This window comes from Vicugna pacos, chromosome 11 (genome assembly GCF_048564905.1).
Source record: "Vicugna pacos chromosome 11, VicPac4, whole genome shotgun sequence".
In the NCBI taxonomy this organism is placed as follows: Eukaryota; Metazoa; Chordata; class Mammalia; order Artiodactyla; family Camelidae; genus Vicugna; species Vicugna pacos.
The window spans coordinates 21,282,729-21,303,205 of record NC_132997.1 but is presented as its reverse complement, the minus strand read 5'-3'; the positions used below and the strand labels follow the sequence as shown (position 1 = coordinate 21,303,205).

Here is a 20,477-nt window from a genome sequence, read left to right as displayed (position 1 = left end):
AAGTGTAACGATAACACGAAGAAATGTTAACCAGGAGAAGACAAGGTATAGTGTGGCATAAAATCTCCACAAGCAATACATTTCTTTCATTTATTATTAACTTTGAGAACCATAAGAGAGACAGGTAAGATCACATTAGAATAATGGAAATAAAAATGTAAATTAAAGAATTAAAAATAGAAAGAGACTCAGACATAGAAAACAAACTTACGGTTACCAAAGAGGAAAGGGAGGGAAGACAGATCCATTGGGAGTTGGGATTAGCAGATACAAACAACTATATACAGAATAAATGAACAACAAAGTCCTACCATAGAGCACAGGGAACTACATTCAATAACTTGTATAACCTCTAATGAAAAAGAACATATATATGTTTGTGTGTGTATAACTGAATCACTATGCTGTACACTAGAAACTACCCGACATTGTAAATCAACTACACTTCAATAAAAAAGAAAAAAAAGAATGAAATAAGTAGTAAGTTATTAAGATTTTGCCTCTTAGTCCCAAACTCCTAAGGCTTGGGATGCTGGAGTTGGGAGTCAGCCAATTACCTTTGTCCTTTGCCATCTGGCTCCCTGACAGGTTTCACCAAGGAGGAGGGAAATGAGGGCTTGGAGGAGGGGACAGGAAACTAGGGGGTTTGCTGCTCTGGTGAGCTCTGCCCCCAGACACTTCTCACGAATCAGCAGGTGGCTCCGGTTCCCGGCTTGGTTTTACAGGCCCAAACCCAGCATCAAAGCACCCTCCAAAGTACCAGCCCAGTCAGTACCACCTCCTCAAAGCTCCCAGTCTCAGCTCTGCGAGGCTCATTCTCTGAGCTCCTCGGGCACTGTTTGCATAGGCAGCATCCTCTCCACATACGTCTGGGTCTGAGCCCCACAGAATGCTCTCCCTCTCGTGCTAGGTTCCTGGACAACTCCAACCTCTTCATGTCATTCCTCTAGCCCTAGGGATGATGGCTGCTCCCAATAGTTACCTGAGAGTCCCTTTTTGCTCTAACATGTGGTAACCTAATTACCTGTGTAAAATGATTTCCATTACACTAACAAATATGGTTTCTGTTTCCCTGACTTCACTCAGAACTAGTAAAAACAATAATCTATTAATTTAATGGATTATATTTTTCTAAGTACTTAACAGCTTTCTGGTACTAGTATTTAATTTATTTTTATTTATTGCTTATTCAGAATATCTGTTTTAACTGTTCACCAGATAACATGCCAGTTTTCCAAGTTACTCTTTCCCCAAAAAGGTTTTATATATAGTACTGTTCATCTGCAAACGTATATTTAAAGTCTTCTTAAACATAGCTTTAGCTTGTTCTTTTAATTAAATTTCATATGGTCCTTGATTGTGTTTACTCTTGAATTTGCTAAGCTATGTAATTTCTTCATAAACAATAAAAAAGGCTGAGTGGTCACACATTTTAAATAAGTAAGTCCCAATGATTAAATTTCAACTCTAATTCAAACAGATTCTTGGATGGTTGCCTATTTTTATTTCTTCTAAAATACAATGATTAAAGATGTATATGTACAGCGGAGCATGTATAACATGTATATAACATGTACCCAATTTCCAACTTAAGAAACAGAACATAACTAGTACTTTGGAAGAGTCCCGTATGCTCCTTACATCCCACCCTCAGGCCCAGAGGCAACCACTACCTTCAAGTTTGTCTTTTTCATCCCCTTGCTATCCCTAAATAAGTTTTATATATATACACACACATATATATACAACTTTGAACATTGAAATCATGCTGTTTGTATTTTCCCATGCCTTGTTTCCTTAGAATTGTATTAATAAGAGTTATCTATTTTTAATGTGAATAAATGTAGTGTAATTAGTTTCACTCTTCAATAGATGTTCTTAGAAAGAACATATCATAATTTACTCAGCAATCATTTTATTGAAAAAATATCTGAGGGTTTTAGGTGCTGCTGCTATAAATAAAAACAGCTATGTAGTTAGCCTGGTCACCTCTGCACTAGTATATACACCTAGGGACCACATGCTGGGTCAGAGAATATGGATTTTTAAAAGTTGGTGAAATATTGCCAGACAATTTTCCAAGAAAGTGCATCAATTTATATTTCCATTACCACTGTAAAAGAATTCTCAGTGATTCACATTTTTGCCAATATTTCACATTCTTTGACTTTTTAAAATTTTCAAAAAGGTATTAATTGGTAGTATTTTGGTATTTATATATATATATTTGGCATTTATATATATTATATATATTTATATATATATAGTATATATAATGGAATATTACTCAGTTGTAAAAATAATGAGATCATGCCTTTTGCAGCAACACAAATGGACCTAGAGATTATTATATTAAATGAAGTCAGTGACAGAGAAAGACAAATGTTATATCACCACATGATTGGTGCTATGTAAAAAAATCAGAAAAATGCACTTGTTTACAAACTAGAATTAAAATCACAGACACAGAAAAATACAATGGTTACCAAAGGGGAAAAGGGTGGGGGGGAGGGATAAACTGGAATTTGGGGATTGATACATACACACTACTATAAATAAAATATATTAACGAAAAGGCCTACTGTATAGCAAAGGGAACAATGTTAAATATCTTGTAATAACCTACAATGGAAAAGATTTGAAAAAGAATATATATATGTAATTGAATCCCTTTGCTGTATACCAGAAACTAACGTAAAATTCTAAACCAAATATACATCAGTTTTAAAAAATCATAATAAATATTCTCAATAAAATAGTTACAGGAGAAGTTACCTTAACAAAATAAAGGACCTTTAAGAAAGCCCAATTTTACATTTCCAACAAAGAGAAAACTGCATCCTCTTCCTTTAACGTCTAGTAGATGGCAAAGATGTCCACTCTCACCACTTCAATTCAATACAGGAAGTCAAATTTATAGCATTTTAGAAAAAAACATAATAATAAAATGCAATGAAATCATATAGGAAGGAACTGTCTTTATGTAAATGGAATGGTCCTGTATAGAATATATATATATATGTGTGTGTGTGTTTGTGTGTGTGTATATATATACATATACATGTATATATATACACATATATAGAACCACAAAAGACTCTAAATCCTTAAAGAAATTCTGAGCAAGTAAACAAAGATGGGAGAAACATATCTCCTGATTTCAAATGATTATAAAAAAGCCATCATCATCAAAACACAATTTTACTGGCGTAAAAACAAACAAGGGGACACATAGAATAGACCAGAAAGCTCAGAAATATGCCCACGAATAGACAGTCAACTAATTTTGACAAGGGTATCATGAACACACAACGGGGAACCAATATTCTCTTCAATACATTTCATTGGATAAAGGGGATATACATGTGTAAGAAAAGAAAGTTGAATCCTATTTAAACAATACACAACAATAAGCCCAAAATGGATTAGCGACTTAAACGTAACAACTGAAAGTATGAAACCTCTTAAAGGAAACGTGCAAAAAGCACACTGACTTTGGATGCCTCAGGTGGGCCCTGGAACCCAGGGGTCCGCGTGGTCTCCCCAGCCAGGCTCGGTCCAGCCCAGGTTGCTGTGCGCTGTGCTCTGGGTCAGCGGGGACCCGGACTCAGCTTCCCTGCGCAGCTGCCACTGGGAAGCACGCCGACCCAGGTCAGCAGGCGCCCAAAGCTGCCAAGCCCTGGACTCATGGGCCTCCCAACTCCCGGTAACAGAAAATGTAAAAATACATCTTCCAATCAATGTCAGACTATCACAAAGATCCAACAATATACTGAGAAGACAATGCGAACAAGAAAGGCCAGGAGGCTGAAAGGTCTTCTGAAAGGTAACTCACCGGAAGCAGGACCAGGTGAGAGGATCCCAGCAGGATGCCGGGAGACAGGGACACCATGTTGGTAACAGCTCTTCCTTCTGCGGGAGCGTCCTGGGCCCAGGATTTTCCATGGCGGCTCCAGGTGACCGGTGTCAGCCTCTGACCTGACTTCACTTTCAGTTTAGGCCCCCGGGAAGGATTCTGATTGCCTGCGTCTTATCTGACGTCACCTGTGCGCGCTGTGTGGCGCCTGAGAGTCAGCAGGGCCTGTGATTGGCCGCCTCCCTGCCCTTTCCCAGCCAAAGTCGCTCCAGGCATCCCTTTAATCAGTCTCCTTCTCTCTCCCTGGCCCTAACCCAAGGACTGCTGCATGAGCCTGGAAAGAAACGCATTCTTATCCAGTCCTGGATCTTAGGGGGTTAGAAGTTTTTACCATTAACTGTGCTGTTATTAGCTGCAGGCTTTTACTTTTTCTTTTTGTTAATCAAACTATGGAAGTTCCCGTCTGTTCCCAGTGTATAGGGTTACACTATGATTAGATGTTGAATGTTGTCCTATTCTTTTCCTGCAACTATTGTGATAGTAGTATTCTTGTTCTAAATTCTGCTATATGGTTATTATATTCATGTATAAATTATCCTATTAGGTATGGAGTTTTGTGTGTGTGTGTGTGGTTGTTGTTGATTTCATATTGTTTTTCATTATAGGTTTCTACAAGACATAGAATATAGTACCCTGTGCTATAAGGAAGAAACTCATTGTTTATCCATTTTATATATAGTAGTGTCTAAAAATTTGGATTCCACTTTGTCCCTTTCCACCCTCTTTGCCCCCTGGTAACCATAAGGTAGTGTTGTCTGTCTCTGAAATTGCTTCTGTTTTGTGAATATGTTCATTTGTGTCCTTATTTTTTTCTTTAGATGTCACATATGAGTGGTAGTTTTCTTTGTCTTTTTGTATTACTTCATTTCAAATGACAATCTCCAGGCCCATTCATGGTGCTGCAAATGACATTATTATATTCTTTATATGGCTGAGTACTATTCCAATGTATAAATATACCACAACTTCTTTATCCAGTCACCTGTCAATGGACATTTAGGTCATTTCAATGTCTTGGCTATTGTAAATTCTGCTGCTGTGAACATTGGGGTGCATGTATCTTTTCAAAATAAAATCCCCTTCAGAAATAAGCCCAGGAGTGGAATTGCCGGATCATATGGTTAAGTCTATTTTTAGTTTTTTGAAGAATATCCACATTGTTTTCTATAATGGTTACACCAAACTACTTTCCCGTCAACAGTATAGGAGAATTCCATTTTTCTTTACACCCAATTTGGTATTTATCATTTGTGGACTTTTTTTTTTTTAGCATTTTTTATTGATTTACAATCATTTTAAAATGTTCAAATTCCAGTGTCGGGCACAATTTTTCAGTTATATATGAACATATATATATTCATTGTCACATTTTTTTCTCTGAGAGTTACCATAAGATCTTGTGTGTATTTCCCTGTGCTATACAGTATAATCTTGTTTATCTATTCTACATTTTGAAATCCCGTCTATCCCTTCCTACCCTCCACCCCCTATTTGTGGACTTTTAAATGATGACCATTCTGACTGGTGTGAGGTGATACTTCATTGTAATTATGATTTTCATTTCTCTAATAATTAGGGATATTAAACATTTTTCCTTTGCCTACTGGCCATTTGGCTGTTTTCATTGTAAAATTGCTTCTTTAGGTCTCTGGTCCATTTTTGATAAGGGTTGCTTGTTTTTCTGTTATTCAGCTGTATGTGCTGTTTATATATTCTGGAAGTTAGGCCATCATTTGCAAATATTTTCTCCCATTGCATAGGTTGCCTTTTTGTTATGCTTATGGTTTCCTTTCCTGTGCAAAAGCATATAAGATTAATTAGGTCCCATTTGTGGGTTTTTTGCTTTTATTTCTATTGCCTGGTAGATTGCCCTTGGAGAACACTGCTAAGATTTATGTCAGAAACTGTTTTACCTATGTCTTCTTCAAGGAGGTTTATCATGTCTTGCCTTCTGTTTAAGTCTTTAAGCCATTTTGATTTTATTTTTGTGTATGGTGTGAGGGAGTGTTCTAAATTAATATACATGTCACTGTCCAGTTTTCACAACACCACTTGCTGAAGAGATGGTCTTTTCTCCATTGGATATTCTTGTCTCCTTTGTCAAAGATTAATTTATTGAAGGTTTGTGGCTTTATTTCTGGGATGTCTATTCAGTTCCATTGATCCATATGTCTGCTTCTGTGCCAATACTACAGTTTTGATTACTGTACCTCTGTAGTATTGTCTGAAGTCTGGGAGGTTTATTCATCCAGCTTTCTTCTTTTTCTTCAGTATTTCTTTGACAATTCTAGTTCTTTTGTGATTAGAATTAAATTTGAGGATTATTTGTTCCAGTTCTGTGAAAAATGTCCTGGGTAGTTTAATACAGTTGGCATTAAATCTGTAGATTGCTTTGTAGGGTCATTTTAACAATATTAAGTTTTCCAATTCAAGAGCATGGGATATCTTCTTATTTTTAAAGTCATCTTTAATTTCTTTAATCAATGTTTTGTAGCTCTCCATGTGTAAGTCTTTCATCTCCTTGGTCAGATTATTCCTAAGTATTGTATTTTATTGGATGTGATTTTAAAGGAGATTTGTTTCTTTACCTTTTTTCTGATATTTTATTGTTAGTGTAAACAAATGCAACTGATTTCTGTATGTTAATCTTTTTTTTTTTCCATTGCAAGTCATTTAGTCCTCTGGCAGAAGTGAGCAAGGTCACTAGAACATTAACCTCTTTTCTAGAACAATGTAAATAGCAATGTATACATATCTTAAATTTGACAGGTCGTAAAAGTTAGGAAGCAATCATCTTTTTGATGCAACAGAAAAATAAGTAAATAAAAATTAAATATTTTAGCCCAACATTTGGTATTGATAAATCAATAGTGTCAACTTCATATATGAAAGACAACGCAGTCTGGTTTTTAAAAAATCCTCAATGTCATGATATTTGGGATAAAAATGCTTTGAATATTAACTGTTTCCTTTTTGCTTAAAGGAATATAATACAATCATCTTCAAGCTGAGACCAAAACTCATTTTCAGCTGGGGTAAAGTGACCGTCTGGTCCATGGCACACGTTACGTATATCACACTTCTGTCAAACTGAAACCTTAGGTTTATAAGATTTCATGTTATAAGCTACAATACACACTGACTAAACTGTCAGTCCCTCACAGTTTTTTAGAAAAACATCTACATTTGTCCTTATGGATGTCAAAATGTTACACCATCATTTGTTTTTAAAAAAAAAAAATGCACATTCATACTGTGGAGTTATTAGGAAAATACTCTTGCAAATAAACTATATAAAGATAAAATACACTTCAGAGGTATGTGGGTTGTTTTGTTTGTTTGTTTTACAATATTGCATAAAGTCCTGAGAAATCCGAAGGAAAATACTACTCCCCATAACATAGTTTAATTACAGTAGCTTTTGCCTAGCAATACCTAGAGGAAGTTGGACACTTCTGTTTCCTCAGGATGAGGATGGAAGAGGATCTTCCGATTCAGATTTTTTTTTCTGGCCATAAGTCTGTTTTCTTCAGGAATGGTTGCTGATGCCAAATCTCCATTAAGTGTATTTCCTGAACAGTGAACAGGTCTATCTGGGTCTTCAAGAGGAACATCATTACAAGAGTCTGTATCTGGGTAGGTTCTTCGACATCACTGGGAGAGTCGAAGTGTAGGCACTGGTTCTTTTATAGAGTGGCCACTCCTCTCTGAACTGCAAAAACCAAGGTGGCTGACAGAACGCTTCATCATTTGAACAGGAGAAGGTGACACAGGAGAAACTAAGGGATCCTGATGAGACAGCTGAAACATCTCAGGTTTAAACTTGGTGCTTGCTATCTTCACACATTCCTCAAGCATTGTGATCAATGTATTACATGTGGCACTAAGTAGAGAAGAGGCTTCATTCATGGTCTCTATGCTGGGAGATGAACAATTCTCATCATGGTGAACAAATTCTTGGATTGTGTGAACTTGCATTAGGAAGTCACAGGAGAGGTGAAGTTTAGACATTTTGGTTTTCAGAGATTCACTGGTTTCACTCATTTATTTTTCTTTTTCAGTCCTAGTATCAGTCAAACAGGCTTTGGAGCTTCCCAGAGCAAGCAGCCACCTTTGTCTTTCGGCTGCACTTACTGCCTTCATATAGAGATGCTGCTCTCCGGGAAGGATGATTCCATTCCTGTGTTGTCTGCTGAATGGACTTGAATTTCACAAACTGCCATCTTCGTACTTCCTTTGCTCCCTTTGCAAACATCACCTGGTGAATCAGAGCAGGACAGGATTCCATCTAAAACAAACCAACGAGGCTGCCAACCTGTGAGATGGTCCACTTGTACAGAAACCCCTCCGTGCTCCAGAGCCCGGCGCCGCGCATCCTCCCGGCCCAGCGCCGGCCGCGGCGACGAGGGAAGCGCGGAGCCTGGGCAGCCGCTCCCGGGCCGCCCCCAGCCCGCGCGCGCCGCCGGGACGCGGCGGCCCTCAGAGGCCGGGAGCACGTCCGCCGCGGGGGGGCTCGGGGGCCGCGAGGCGCGGGCTCAGACGGCCCCGGGCGAGCCCTGGCGGCGGCGGCGGCGGGGAAACTGCGACCACGGCCCCTCCCGCTCGTGCTTCCGCTCTGTGTGTGTTAATCCTGTATCATGTTACCTTGCTGGTTTTATTAGCTTTAAAAATTTTTGTGTGAAGCCTTTATGATTTTCTGTGTACAGTATCATGGCGTCCTTATATAGTGATAATTTGAGCTCTTCTCTCTCAGATTAGATCCCTTTTATTTCTTTTTCTTGCCTGATTACTGTGGCCAGGACATCCAATACTATGTTGAATAGAAGTGGTGAGAATGGGCATCCTTGTCATGCTCCAGATTTTACTGGAAGGCTTTCAGTTTTTCACCATTGAGTAGTATGTCGGCAGTGGGTTTGTCATAATTAGATTTTATTCTTTAAATTATATTCCATCAGTACTCATGTTGATAAGAGCTTTTATCATGTATAGATGCTGAATTTTATCAAATGCTTTTACTGCATCTATTGAGATAATCGTGTGATTTTTGTCCTGTCTTGCTGATGTAGTGTACCACGTTGATTTTGTATGTTGAACCATCATTGTGTCCCTTGGATGAAACCACCTTGACCTTACTGTGTGATCTTTCCTGTGTGCTGTTGGACTCTGCTAATTTTTTTTTGAAGCTTTTTGTATCTCTGTCCATCAATGATACTGGCTTGTAATTTTCTTTCTTGGTAGTTTCTTTGTCTGGGTTTTGTATCAGGGTGATGGTGAGTTCATAGAAGGAGTTTTGGAGTATTCCGGCCTCTTCAGTATTTGGAAAGAGTTTGAGAAAAGTTGGTATACATTCTTCTTTGTATGTTTGATAATATTCCCCAGTGAAGCCATCTAGTCCTAGACTTTTGTTTGCTGAAAGTTTTCATTGTTGATTCTATTTCACATCTAGTGATTGGTCTGTTCCTCTTGATTCAGTTTTGGTGAGCTGTCTGTTTATAGAAACTTGTCCATTTCTTCTAGGTAGTAAAATTTGTTGCCATATAGTTGTCCATAGTATCTTCCTTCCTTCCTTCCTTCCTCCCTCCCTCTTTCTTTTTCTTTCTCTCTTTCTTTCTCTCTTTCTCTCTTTCTCTCTTTCTCTCTTTCTTTCTCTTGTGTTGGTTGTAATTTCTCCATTTTTAAAATTTTGTTTAATTATTTCTCCTCCGTTCTTTTCTGGGTAAGACTGTCCAGTGATTTGTTGATTTTTTTAATTTACTCTTTCATAAAATCAGCTTTTGGATTGATTGATGTTTTCCATTGTTCTTTTAAACTCTATTTTATTTATTTCCTTCCTGATTTTTATTAATTCTGTCCGTTTGCTGACTTTAGGTTTTGTTTGTTCTTCCTTTTCTTGCTCATTTAGACGGTACGTTAGGCATTTACTTGAGATTGTTTTTGTTTTTTGAGGAAGTGCCCTCTTAGGACTGCTTTTGCTGCATCCCATAGATTTTGTGTGGTTGTGTTTCAAAGTATTTTTTTAAGTTTCTTCCTTGATTTCATCTTTGACTCATTGGTATTTTAGTAGCATGTTGTTTAGTCTCCATACAGTCATTTTTTCTCATTTGTTTTTCTGTCATTGATTTCTAATTTCATGATACCATGGTCAGAAAAGATATTTGAAATAATGTCTGTCCCCTTACATTTGTTGAGGGAAGTTTTGTGCCTAAGTATGTGGTCTATCCAAGAGAATGTTCCATGCACCCTTGAAAAGAATATATATTCTCTTTTGAGGGGATGTAATATCTAAAATTATCAGCCAAGTCCAGCTGTTTTATTGTGTCATTTAGCATCTCCTTTGCCTTATTGATTTTCTGTCTAGAAGATCTGTCCAATGATGTTAATGGGGTGTTAAAGTCTCCTACTGTGATTGTGTTTCCATCAATGTATTTTTTATGGCTGTTAGTATTTGTTTTATGTATTTAGGTGTTCCTATATCAGGTGAGTATATGTTAGAGAGTATAATATTCTCATCTTTATTGCTCCTTTAATCATTATAATGTTTCCTACTTTATCTTTCTTTATGGCCTTTGTTTTAAACTCTATTTTGTCTGAAATCAGTATTGCTACTCCTGCTTTCTCGTCATTTCCATTTGCAAGAAATATCATTTTCTATCCTCTCATTGTCAATCTTTGTGTGTCCTTGACCCTAAAGTGGGTCTTTTCTATGCAGCATACTGTAAGCTCTTATTTTGTTATCTAACCTGCCACAATATGTCTTTTGATTGGAGTGCATTTAGTCCATTGACATTGATGGTAATTATTGATAGCTGTTTCTTGACATTTTGAACTTAGTTTTGCAGCTGATTTGGTATTTCTTCTTTGTTCCTTTCTTTTTCTTTTTGTGGTTTGATAATTTTCTTTTTCATTATCCTGGTATGTTTGGTTTTTGTGAGTCTATTGTGTGCTTTGGATTTGTGGTGACCATATTTTTCAAATATATTAATTCATTATTCTATTTGTTTGCTTTAAACTTATAGTCATATAAGGTCTAACACATCCTAAAAAGAACGAAAATGTATCTACAGTGTCCTGCTTCCGTCTCTCACCTTTTTTATTTTTGCTTTACATTATTTAAAATTTTTTTTATTGAGTTATAGGCAGTTTACAATGTGTCAATTTCTGGTGTTCAGCACCATTTTTCAGTCATACATGCATATATATATATATTAACTTTCATACTCTTTTTCACCATGAGCTACTACAAGATCTAGAATATATTTGCCTGTGCTATACAGTATAAACTTGTTTATCTATTCTATATATACCTGTCAGTATCTACAACTCTTGAACTTCCAGTCTATCCCTTCCCACTCCTCTCCCACTGGCAACCACAAGTTTGTATTCTATGCCAGTGAATCTGTTTCTGTTTTATATTTAAGTTCATTTGTCTTCTTTTTTTTTAAATTCCACCTATGAGTAATATCATATGGTATTTTTCTTTCTGCATGTCATGCAACTTTCTTGGACTTTGATATCATATACTAGTACATGAGAAGTCCAAGAAACCCCAAAGTAAATATATTTGTTGAAATACAATTAAGCTAGGATTTCCCATATATTCTTGAGCAAGAAACATTTGAGAGCACATATGTGTGTGTTTGTTCTTCACCACTGCTTTTAACATGTTTTTCTGGTAAAGAACAGGAGCTCAATCATCTCATTGTATCAACAAATTATGAGTGTGATCCACTCATCTCCACTCAAACCTATACACATCTAACACCTTTCATGTAGAAATACTTTCCTCATGGCTCAGTCATTCTAAGGACACCAGAGAATTAAACATTTCTCCAGTTGATAACAATCTCCTTTAACGTAAAATTACCCTTACAAAATATTTTCCTCCAACCAATTTCTTATTTTTATGCACCAAAGAAAAGAAAGTATGTTCTTCTATACACTAATCTCTAAGAAAATACTTAAAATCTTTTTCTCTGGTAAGGACAGATATTTAAAAATCAATGCATCAGTTGAAGCCTGGTTTGCAATGTCCTAAAATCAAAGTGATTGTGTTTTCTACTTAACCTTATTCCAAATCCATTTGTGTTAATGATTTTCTGCAAGAATCTTGTATATAATGAGCAGAGGCCCTGGAATTCCTCTTGCGATTTCAAGCGAGTTCTTCTCATAACTTGGTTGCACTAGGGACCTAAATCCACAGTTTTGCTCTCTAGTTAAATAAGTCTAATTGAAAAACAGATACTATAGATCAGCTGCAGGCTGTGGTAACATTCTCAGGTTTCCTGAGCAAAGCACTTCTTGGTATTTCATGCCACGTGCACACCTGCACATGCATACACGTGCACAAGTAATTTCAAGGGCTGGAACTCACACCCATCACTCTTGCAACAGTGAGCTCATATTATCCAGAGCCAGGACCTGGTCTGGGGACAACATCTTTCCCATGACATTCATAGCTCAGATAATTCCATCTGAAGGATTCTGAAAATAGAGATAACTTTTCCCCTTGAATCATCCAATTATGCCTGGTTTTTCCATCTACTGAAAGTATACAGAGAGCTCTTTAAAGAAAAAGGTGGAGAAAATCATGCTAATAATTTCTCTTTTGAGAAAAATCTGCCTGGGTTCGTGTGAATTAGGTTTCACACAATGACACCAAGGCTGGTGAAGGTTACCAGCCTGCCCTGGCCGGGACAACCTTCTCACATCTCTGAAATTCAGACCATTTACTGACCAAAGTTAGGAAAAGAGGGTGGGTCAGAGTCTAGAATCCTGAGCCTCCTGACTGCGGCCTCAAGATAGAATGCCCCGGAGCCATGGAAACATCCAGATTTCCTTCTCTAACATGACCCTCTTCTTCTTCGGATGCTAGTGGACTTCTCAGCTTCCCACTGTCCCTGAGTGTCATTTACGAGTTCCTACCATATGTCATAAGCCATGGATGCCTTCCAAAGGCGTTGGGAGCAAGAGACGAACAGAGCTTGATCTCAAGCCAGATATAGGATTCTGCTTCTATTTACATTTTTCTCAGATCTAATTACCATATGGTAAGCACAGCATAACAAAGGAAGCTTTGAGATGAAAGAAAATATTTTATTGCCAGTGAATATGCTCTGACTCCAAGGCAGCTTTGAAGAGCCAGGGCAAACACACATTGAGGGAAAAGCAGGAAGGATTGCTGGTCCCCAAACATAATACTGCTTTGATTTTCAGTATATTTATCAGATTTTCCTGAAACTCCTGGTGTCTAGGTGAAAGACAAGATGTGAAAGAACATGTGCTGATCGCAAGGCATAAGGCTCATCTATTTTATTCACACAGCCTTTGTGGGAAGTATGTACCATGATTTCCATTTTACATATGATGGGTAAGATGGGTCACTGCTTGAGCCCTTTCCTGGAGACTCTGGGGCGTGGTATTAAGCTCACAGACTCTGGAGTCTGACCGAAACTGGTTAAAAAAAAAAACTGTCCCTTAGTAGCTGTAGCCCTTGGGCAAGTAACTTCAGCTTCCTGAATTGAATGTCCTCATCTGTAAATTGGGGATAAAAACAGTACTCACCCCATAGGACTGCTATCAGGCTGCAACAAGATGGCACTTGAATGTGCCGAGCAGAAGGCTGGGCACCCAGTTTACATTTCACTAACATCTGCATTCCTGTTACTGCCACGGCATGCTGGCTGTTAGGTGGGCTGCCCCCTGATGTGACCAGGAGTAAGAGGGGGAAAGAACTTGAGTCATAAAGGGCAGAGCCACTCACACCCAACCTAAACCTACTTGGCTTGCAGAGGCACACTCCAAACCCAATCACTCATTCAAATATAAAATGTTGTGATAATACTGTTGCCCTCAGACTATTCCGTATAGAACTTTGAGGTAGAAGGACGGAAGCAGGCAAATGAGGAACTCACAAAATCAAATCAGGGAACCTCCTCTTCAGAGGGGAACTTAAAGGTCTTTATGCCAATGTCCTCAAGCCCAGCTGGTCTTCAGAGCTGGCCGGGATATAGCTGAGAAACATGGGTAGATCCCTCAGCCCTTCTCCAGCAGATTCTGAGTCAGTTAGCTGGGGACGATTTAAGATACTGTCTATTATATACAAAAGAGATAAATGACAAGGTCCTACTGTATAGCACAGGGAACAATATTCAGTACCTTGTAATAGCCTATAATGAAAAGGAAGAATATGAAAAAGAATATACATATATGTATAAATGAATCACTACTATACACCAGAAATTAACATAACATTGTAAATTGACTATACTTCAAAAAAAAAATAGCCCCAGATTCTGATGATCATCCAGGAAGTTTGGTAAACCATGATCTAGTTCCATGCATCCTTTCAGCTCCATCTTCCTCCAAAAGAAAACAAAAACCTCGCCTGTGCCCAAGGTTCCAGAATCTTCTACTATCTCCTTCACAATTTCCTCTCTAGTCCCTGTTTACTTATATTTTAGTTTATGCTGAATATTCAGATAAATATATTAAGCATTACATTTAGTACAAGAGGCAGGATAGCAGTATGGATTTTGGAATCCTTAAGACATGAATTCTAGTCCAAGCACTACCGCATGCTTGTGTCTGACCCTCAGACAGGTTGTTTAACATCCCTGGCTTTGGAAAACAAGGTTTATTTCAGTCCCTACAGAATAGGGTTATCTCAAAGATTAAATCAGCCAGTATTTAGAGCATCCCTGGAACACAGTACATGCTCAATAAGTGTCTGTGTTCTTACTCTTATTCCAGCTGAAGTAGTTCCTTTGCCTCACCCTGAACACAGCTAACACTGTCTCGCAAAGATCAGCCAAAGAACAGGCCAGGGACATCCACAGCTGTCACCCCCAAAAGGTGAAACATGTCAAAACACAGAAGCTTTTTGCTGAGGGTAGTGCCCGAAGTTCCTGTGGATTGCGTTTTGATCCCATCACTGAAGACCCATGACACAGATAGAATCAGATAATGATGGCAGTAAATAATGATAGCAAATTATTTTTTATTTTCATAAACACAGAGTGGGTGAGTCCCAGTGAGTTACACACATCGCACGCCAGCGTTCACTTGCAGGGCGGTCAATCAATGGGGGATCACAACATACCCCCACCAAGACAGGAGGGGGAGAGATGGAGTAGAGGTGGAGAAATTACCCACACAAGAGTGACACGTGCACAAAGTTAATCTCATCCAGGGGCAATCAGGGTGCCACTGCGAGCCTGTGAATATGGAACAGCCTTGATTTATTTTGCACTGCGGTAGCTAAACATTTCATTGTTATTTGCAACAAACATAAGGAAAGGAAAGATGAAACTGTAAAAGGATTCACTGTTAAGCCCCCAGAGCAGCAATAAATCATAAAATGAAGTCTAGAAAAATTAAAAATGGGTAGGGGAAGACAGGCTGTCTGTACTATGAGGCCTCTGTTGTCAAATCATAAGCCCAAAATGAAAACCTAAGGTGGTGATGGTTGATTCTGATGCAACCTGTAACTTGCCCTGAGACTGGCTTGGGGCTACCCATCCTCCAGGGGTGAGCATCACCACATGGTCACCAGAGGGGCAGTGAGAGGGCATAAAGGATGTGTCTAGATGGAAAGCCTTTTATTTTCAATTCTGCCTCTCAGAGCCTCAGTTTTCCCCTTTCATAATGGGGATAATCACATCCAGAACATGAGAAAGAGAGAAAGCACAATTCATGTCCTACTTGCCTCCTCAGGTCCTTGGGAGAATCAGATGAGACCCCTCAGCATAAAGGACCATCTGTCATTCAAGACGCATCTTGAAAACTCCTTCCTGGTCCTACATCTTGTTCTATTTGTTCTTCCTCTGAACTGCTGTGACAATCTCCTGTTTTCGTCTCAGTACACTAACCCAATCCAGTGTTTCTCAAAATGTGTCCCAGGGATCACCTGTATCAGGATCACCTGGGGTTTTCTATGAGGGGTCTTGTCAACGATGTCATTTGACTGGGTACAACTCAGACCTTCAGAACCAGGTCCCTAGTGAAGAGGCAAGTGACTCTTCTAAAACATATTCCCAGGGACCATGAGAGGCACTGTGGTTTGAAAACCACTGCTTTAGTGAAATTCATGGTGCAGCCATTGGCAATGTGTCCCTTCCTTGGTCCTTGAGGACAGAAAGCATGTTTCATTCATCTTTGTAAGACTCACTCTGTACTATGTACTTAGCACAGTGCCTGGCACATAGAAGGAACTCAATAAACAGGAATTAAAATACATTGAAAAGTTCTACATGTCAGATGCTTTCATCCTCATTGTTGTCTAGATCAGGGACCATGCAGTAACAAACAGTCCTGTGCAACATGATGGGCAGGAGCTCCGGGATCAGACAGACCTGTGCTCCATTCTTGGCTTTGCCACTTATTACCAGTGAGGCCTTAAGCTAGTGCTCACCTCCCACAGTGTCTGTTGACACATCTGTAAAATGGGCATAATGCATAAATCACAGGACTGTGATAAAGAATGAACTGTAAAATGTACATAAACCTGCTCAGTGCAGAGTTAGTCACTAGGAAGGGCTGAATAAATGTAATTGCTATTATTAATAAACATAAACCAGTGATCTGTTCCATCAGTTCTCTAGGAAACAGATCAGACAGCTAAGCTAGTTGTTTCACCAAAATGATCACTTTGGGGAAAGCCTATTTAGTCAATCCCACAACCTGTTAGCAATACTCCTCAAGAAGTTCCCTTCAGGAGAAAATATTTGCAAGTGATATGACAGATAAGGGGTTAATATCCAAAATATATGATCAGCACAACAACTCAACATTAAACAAAACAACCTGATTAAAAAATAGGCAGAACCTGAACAGACATTTTTCCAAAGAGGAAATGCAAGTGGTCAACAGGCACGTGAAAAGTTGCTAAACTTTGCTGATAATCAGGGAAATGCAAGTCAAAACTACAATGAGATACCACCTCACACCTGTCAGAATGGCTATTACCAGAAAAAAAAAAAAACTCAGCAAATGTTGGCTAGGATGTGGAAAAAAGGGAACCCTTGTACACTGTTGGTGGGAATGTAAATTGGTACAGATACTGTGGAAATCAGTATGCAGGTTTCTCAAAAAGCTAAAAATAGAACTACCCTATGACCCAGCAATTCCATTCCTGGGTATATTCCAAAAAACCAAAGGTACTAATTTGAAAAGATACATGCACCCCAATGTTCATAGGAACACTATTTACAGTAGCCAAAACATGGAAACAACCTACATGTCCATCGACAGATGACTGGATAAAGAAGCCATGGTATATTTATACAATGGAATACTACTCAGTGAAAAAAATAAAATAATGCCATGTGCAGCAACATGGATGAACATGGAGATTGTCAGTCTAAGTGAAGTAAGCCAGAGAGAGAAACAAAAATACCATATGACACCATTTATATGTGGAATCTGAAAAAAAAAGGATAGTGGTCAGCACCCCTTAGAGGCAGGGGGCCTGGTGTCTGTGGCAGTGTCGGGTACCTGGTAGACCCTGGTCCAAGTGAAGACTGTGAAATGGAAGCTTGGCTGTTACCATGTTCCTCGTGTCATGAGTGAGGTGTTAGGCCACCAGAAGGGAGGGCAAGTGAGACGTCTACTTACACTTTTTACTTTGTAGTTTGATTTTCAGTCAACAATTTCAAGTGAATATCTTAAGCATATCCAGTGTTGTGCTAGGCACTTTGGGAAATATAAAATGCAGGTAATACCCTTCCAGGAGCTCCCAAGGATTTCCTAAAAGTCATTCTACAGTGATGATCTGAGGAAGCAGTCAGATGTTCATTAACTACATGGTGTGAAGTTCTTTAAGGTATCACACATCAGCAGAGAATGCACAATAAATCATCATCCCTTTGTTATCTCAAAATAGTTTAATTATAGTGATTAAATCCAGGGTAGGGAAGAAATAGCCTATGAGAAAGCTCTAATATTATGGTTTGCAGATACCAGTGGCCAGTTGCCCTTGATATTTTTTATCCTGTTTTTTTTTTAACACCTGCAACAAAAGAATGGCTGCCAACAGTAAAAAAGGTATCTTTTACCTTAACTTTATAATAAATATTTTATATATATATATATATATATATATATATATATATATATATAGCTGCATGGTTATCAGAATCTCTACAATATAATAGAATATTTATCTTACTAAAAGGAATGAAATTGAAATAATGTTGATTTTTTTCCAACAGCCTTTTTGAGATATAATTCACATACCACAATATGTATTCTTTTAAATTGTTCAGTTCAGTGGTTTTTAGTATAACTACAAAGTTGTACACCCATCATCACTAATTCCAGAGTATTTTCATCATCTGGAGAAGGAAACTCTGTGCCCATTAACAGTCACATCTCATTCTCCGTGTCCCCAGCTGCTGTCAGCTAATTTGCTTTGTCTGTATTCTAAATTTTTCATATAAAAGAATTTGCATATTTGCATATTCAAACATTTAATATAAAAGGAGTCATGTAATATGTGGCCCTTTGTTTTATGTCTGGCTTCTTTCACATAGTATAATGTGTTTAAGATTCATCTGTGCTGTAACATATATTCATATTTCATTCCCTTTTGTGGCTGAATAATATTCCACTGCAGAAATACTTCATATTCTATTTATCCACTCATCGGTTGGTAGATGTTTGGATTGTTTCTGCTTTAACTGTTATGAATAACTCCTTTGAATATTCACAGAACAAGTTTTTGTATGAACATAATCTTTGACTTCTCCTAGTTATATACCTAGGAGTGGAATTACTGGCTTGTATTGTAACTCTGTTTAGCTTTTAGAGGAGCTGCCTGTTTTCCACACTATCTGCCCCATTTTGCATTCCCACCAGCAGTGGATGAGTTTAGTTGCTCCACGTCCTTGTTAACAGTGGTTACTATCTGTCCTTTGGATTAGCGCCGCCCTAGTGGCTGTGCAGTTACATCCTTACGGGTTTGATTTGCATTTCCCCGTGTGATGTCTGATGATGTTGAGCATCTCTTCATGTGCTTATGGGCAACAGTGATTCCTTAAAACTTTTTCCTTCAAGTAGTTTCCTGTTTAAGTTTATTCAGAGGATGACAAGTTGACATTGGTGTGCTGTCCCCATTCTGCTTCTGTCTAAGGCTTTGGCAGACATCCCAAGATGTAAAGCCCTGGGTATAGAAGGCCTTCTCGCCCTCAGGTAATTTACTCTGAGTGTGTTCACATACGCTTATTTGTCAAAACTTTCCATTTGTAAATTTTGTTTTCCCTTCTGCTTTAACCCATAGTGAGTGGTTTTAGTTAATACTGACATTGGCATTTTTTAGCTCTTAATTTTATATAAGAAAAAAGTAAGTTAAAAAAACTATTATTCATATAGTTGAACTTGTTTTGTTTTATGAATTGCTAATTTAAATATATGTGTAATTTATACATATATATACTAATATATATAATATATAAAGCTATATTAAAATATATAAAACTAACACATATATAATGTATACTAATATATGCTAGTTTAAACATACCAATATAAGTGTATTTATATATTTATATAAATTTAATCTATTTAAACAGTAATTTAAATATATTAAATACTAATTTAAATATATTGAATTTATATAAATATATACTGTTGAATTTTCACCACTTAAAAATAAGGCCAGTAAGTTGTTTTTATTACCTTGGTATGTAGAAAACTAGAGATAAAATATCCAATATATATGGATTTTCAGGCTGGCCCTGAGCAGGTATTCGGGACCCTGGACTCCAGGAGGGCTCCCTCCAAGCCCCCCTCCTCCGCCTGGGGAAGTCAGTTCAAGCTACTGATGTTAGCACTTCTCCGTTACAGACTCGGCTTAATTCTAACCTATGTCCTCTATATTTTTGATGACAGGAATCTTTTTTTTTAAATTTTGCATTTCTCCAGTGCCTAAGAGACCACTGAGACTTGGGATGTGATTATTTCCTTTAGAAAGCACCTCCAGCTTTGGGGCACAGAGAGAAACGAGAAATAAGTTTGAACTATGTTAACACAAATCAGGCACAAAATAATGAGGGTGTAGAGTTAGGGTAATGGCAGAGGGGGTGAGGAAGGGGCTACCTGGGGCCTTTAAAAGTTTGAATTTCACTTTATTTTCTTGACCATAGTACATCTAATTAGGTGGAATCTGAAAAATTTGGAACTGTGGAAAGCAAGTAAAAATCGCCTATAAGGCCAACCATCAAATCCATATTTTTTGGTTTAATTCTTAATTTTTTGAATGTATGTATTCTCACTCTTGCTTTCTCACTATATACATTTAAATGATATTTTAATACATATTGTATTTCTAAGCAAATTAACATTATACTGTTTTTTGAATTTTATTTTTCATCTTTACATATATTTAAGTATTTTACAGCATGTTGCTAAAGAATTTTCCACTATGTGATGTTTAAAAATTCAGTTGGGGGGATAATAGCTCAGTAGTAGAGCACATGCTTAGCATGCAAAAGGTCCTCGGTTCAATCCTCAGTACCTCCATTTAAAAAATAAATAAAATAAAAACTCAGTTGATTAACTATTTTAG

The 20,477-nt window shown here is 37.8% G+C and overlaps 1 long non-coding RNA gene and 1 pseudogene across 1 annotated transcript in view; both read right to left on the bottom strand.

Annotated features, from left to right (window-relative positions):
* LOC140699192 (uncharacterized) overlaps positions 1-20,477 on the bottom strand; it is a 78,409-nt gene that overhangs the window by 35,892 nt on the left and 22,040 nt on the right. The window lies entirely within an intron of this gene.
* LOC140699516 (pleckstrin homology domain-containing family A member 3 pseudogene) lies at positions 7,380-8,291 on the bottom strand (annotated as a pseudogene).